The sequence below is a fragment of the Vipera ursinii genome (assembly GCF_947247035.1).
Source record: "Vipera ursinii genome assembly, chromosome: 2".
NCBI classification, from domain to species: domain Eukaryota; kingdom Metazoa; phylum Chordata; class Lepidosauria; order Squamata; family Viperidae; genus Vipera; species Vipera ursinii.
In genome coordinates, this window is record NC_139513.1 from 276,245,286 (window position 1) to 276,249,073 (window position 3,788).

The 3,788-nt window shown below is 37.9% G+C and overlaps 1 long non-coding RNA gene across 1 annotated transcript; it reads left to right on the top strand.

The window, feature by feature from the left end:
- The first annotated feature begins 476 nt into the window (after positions 1-476).
- LOC310635546 lies at positions 477-3,172 on the top strand. Its single transcript, XR_014491450.1, has 3 exons — positions 477-628; positions 1,050-1,144; positions 3,094-3,172. It is a non-coding gene; the product is annotated as an uncharacterized lncRNA (long non-coding RNA).
- The last annotated feature ends 616 nt before the right edge of the window (positions 3,173-3,788 follow it).

Consider the following 3,788-nt stretch of genomic DNA (forward strand, 5'->3'; position numbering starts at 1 on the left):
GAGGGCATGTGTGCCATTGCCCCAGCCCCGCCTCACCCCACGACCTCCTCTTTACCAGCAGCCCCCCTGGAGGAGTCACCCCTGGGAATGGCCCGCATGGAGCAGCACAGTCAAGGACATGGCAGCTGGGCAGCAGGGACAAGTCTCTGCCCTTGCGCCCCATTGCATGCAGATGATGCTGTGGGGCGTGGGCGAAGGGTGTGGCTGCCATGGCGCTGCAGGGCCATCTGGGTGGTCTGCGGGCCATGGAGGCGGTGGGTGGGCAGGGGTGGAGTGGGGGCAGAGGGGGCATGGCAGGGGTGGAGCAGGGGCAGGGCCAGGGGTGGGTTGGGGTGGTTTTTGGGCACTCGACCTCTAAAAGGTTCGCCATCACTGGCATAGATGATGTATTTTTGGAATTAGTATTTGCACTCTGGGCCATGTCCTTAGGACAGCCCTAATGTGTCTACTCTATATCTTTTTACTTAGGAAGGAAACTGACAAGACAGAAATATCTTATGTGACAATTCAGCATCTCTAAGCAAAGGAGAGCAAAAGCACCCTGCCACTCCACAAAGCCGGAAAGATTGAAGAACCCTGATGTAATCATTTCTTGAAATGATAATTAAAATCTAAAAACATCAGTGAGGTATAGTTGTGAAGTACTGGAATATGACAAGGAAAACCTATGCTTACATTTCTACTCAGCCATGACATTCATTGGAATAGTTATTATTTCTAAAACTAATCAACTTAAGCCAATTATTATGAAATTCAACAGTGAGGGCTGGGGTTGGAAAACAACCACATACACCACCTGGAAGACAGGTGGGATATCACTTTTCTTAATTTAATTAATGGAAACAGTTCTTTTTGTTATTCGATAAATGCAACCATGTTCACAAGTTTTAGAATTTCTATTCAAATTTTAGTTTTAATGAAGGACACATTGTGGCCTATTGATTATTTTGTTAATTTGTTCATTTCAATGTTCTCTCTTGTTATTTGTTGGTACTCAGTGAAACACAGTCGAACTGGAATTTGATAAGTTTTTCGTGCTTGGTATACAGGAGTTTGAGAAATATCATGGAGATTAAGGACAGAGCAAGGTGTGTGGGAGGTGTAAGGAAGAGGAGGTGGAGAGGAAGACAGATGCTTCAAGGAGGTGTGTTTCCTGAACAATATTTGCTGAAAGTAAATTAAGCTTCTGGGAATCATTAGTTCAAACTGAAGATTAACTCCTTCTTCCCTATGAGTAAAAATCCATGAATATAAATCTTCTGAGTTGAACATAAATATGTACAGTAAAAGGGCGTTACATTTTGAGTGGGCACAATTAATTATAATTCATACTGCCAACCAATACACTTTTAAAGTCACCTCCATTATTTGTGACACATTTGTCCCTAAACACTTTAAACAACCAAGAAGATATCATACCTTCATGTTTTATTTACTGCTTAGTGTTTACCCATTTAGTAATCATTCCATTGCTTGCACTCGTGTCAGAAGTACCAGGATGCTTCCAGTTGAAAGGATTAGCCAGTGTCATCACTGTTGTCTGAGGGACACCCAGTTGAGGGTTCCTTTCACGACCTTGGCAGGAGCTGGAGCAGAGGATGGGAGCTCAACCCCGCCCCACAGCAGCACCTGAGTCTCCACACGCAGGCTTGCTAACCTCCATCCCAGCATCCTAACCATGAAAACTGTGTGCCTTTCATCATTCCATTTATTTTCAAGCATGATTTATTTCAATCATAAGACATAAAGCTGATATATATTTTCTACAGTAAATGCAACCAGGAATCATCCTTCAACTGCACATTGTGTAAAACTTTCCAAAATTCAAGCTTATTCACTTAATCTTAAAGTAAATCAAGTAATGTAAAATAAAATTCTATATATTTCTAAGAGCAAAAATCTACTCTGCACATCTTCTGCCTTAAAGCTACTCAACATTCTTTTTTTGTCCTTTCTTGACCCAGGCACACCCAATTCATTAATTCCTCCATAGTTTTTGCATTCATTCTTGCAACTTTTCTCTTTGCGCATCACTCTGCCAAATTGTCAGGCATAGGTGTAATTTTCACACACATGTTAAACATGTCACAGAGCTACTCTATGAGTACCCTATACTTTGATTTCAACATTTCTCAGGTTACACTATTTACACCTAAAGCCTTACCATTTTTTCCAGTGTTCTCACTGTTAATACTTATAGGACTGTTTGTCAAACACAATATAGCTTAGGGGCTGTTTTTTTAGTAACTTTTTGTGATACTAAATATATAACTACATATTTTAAAAAGGAAATCACACGCACAAACCAATGAATTCATTTTCGGTATTTAAGCTATTCTAAATAAGCATAGTGTGTAGTTTTTAATTAACTAAGAATAGAATTAGATGTTTTGCATCACATAACAATTTTATTTCAGAAGTAAAGGAAGAGACTTTTATCATCAAATCTTATTTGGCATTCAGTTTAGTTATATGTACATTTAAAAAAAAACAAAGATGAGAAACCAGTTCCTCCCTTTTGGCATCAAAAGATGCTGCTAAATTACTCTTTCAGATAAAATATCAATATCGATTTTTAAAATTCACCCAACAATAAACCAGAATAATTCGTTAAAATTTTAAGACAGAATCAGAAGAAAACTGTGAATCTGCTTCTGATGCATTTACAACTGTTTTTTGCTTTCAGTGTCAGCAGTAAATGGGCTTCTAACTCACATTTCCTGGTGTTTAACTGGATGGAAATATTCATTTAAGCTTCATTTAGCTCAATGTTTTTTTTAATTGCTGCAGAAATTATTTCTGAGATAAAGTTTTACCATATTTCTCTTGTAATTCAGTTAAATAAAAAATAGAATTTTTCTTTTTAATCCACACCATTCATAAATGAAGATTTTCAATTGTTGCTTCAAATGTTTCGAGAACTTTGAAAATGTTAATTTTGGTGCCTTTTAAATTCAGCTTTAACTGATTTAAAGGACAAACTCTGTCATGTATGTCACTGTTGTTAATCACTCAAATCCGTGAAACTTTTTAAAATTCAAATACGATGCCTTTTTCTTAGAGTAATGCTTTCCTCCTTGTTTAATTTTTCAGGTGTAAATTGGAACCCTGCTGCTATTAGTCTTCCATGTTTTCTCAAAGCTTAGAAGGATTAATAATAAAAAAATGTGTCAAATGCATATCGTGATAGAACTGATACATCTAGCATTTCTGTCCACTCTGACAGCTAAAAATGGGTAAACGATTCTTCCTTATGTTTTCACAAATCTCAGTATTTGAAACTTTGGTTTACCATCACACAACTTAACTTTAAAAATAACCCAAGAACTCTAAACCAGTTGTCCTTTTGGATATTATTTCTATTAGGCTGAATGAACTGTGGTTCTTTGGCTAAATATGAAACCATCCATATTATCACACAAAATGCGCCCAGCATTCAGCTGCCAAAGGAAGCGTATAGCTTTTTTTTTTTTTTGGCAAGAAGATTAAAAAAAATAGTGGAAACTTCTTTTCTAAGTGTCAGCCAATTGCCAAAGGCAGTGTTTTAAAAGCACTGCAGATTTTGTTAATGAGAAGCAAACGATAACCACAGGTCCAGGAAGGGCCATTTCCAGGCTGGCAAGCTCTAATAGCAGAGTTTCAAACCAAATCAGCCACTAAGGGCTTACAGCCTTGCATCAGATACATAGTCCATTTCATCACTTCATTCTGTCAATAGAACCACAGACGAAGACTGATGCAAGAGCCGTTATAAGGAGATAGCAAGGGAATTTGTCATTCCTCTGGGA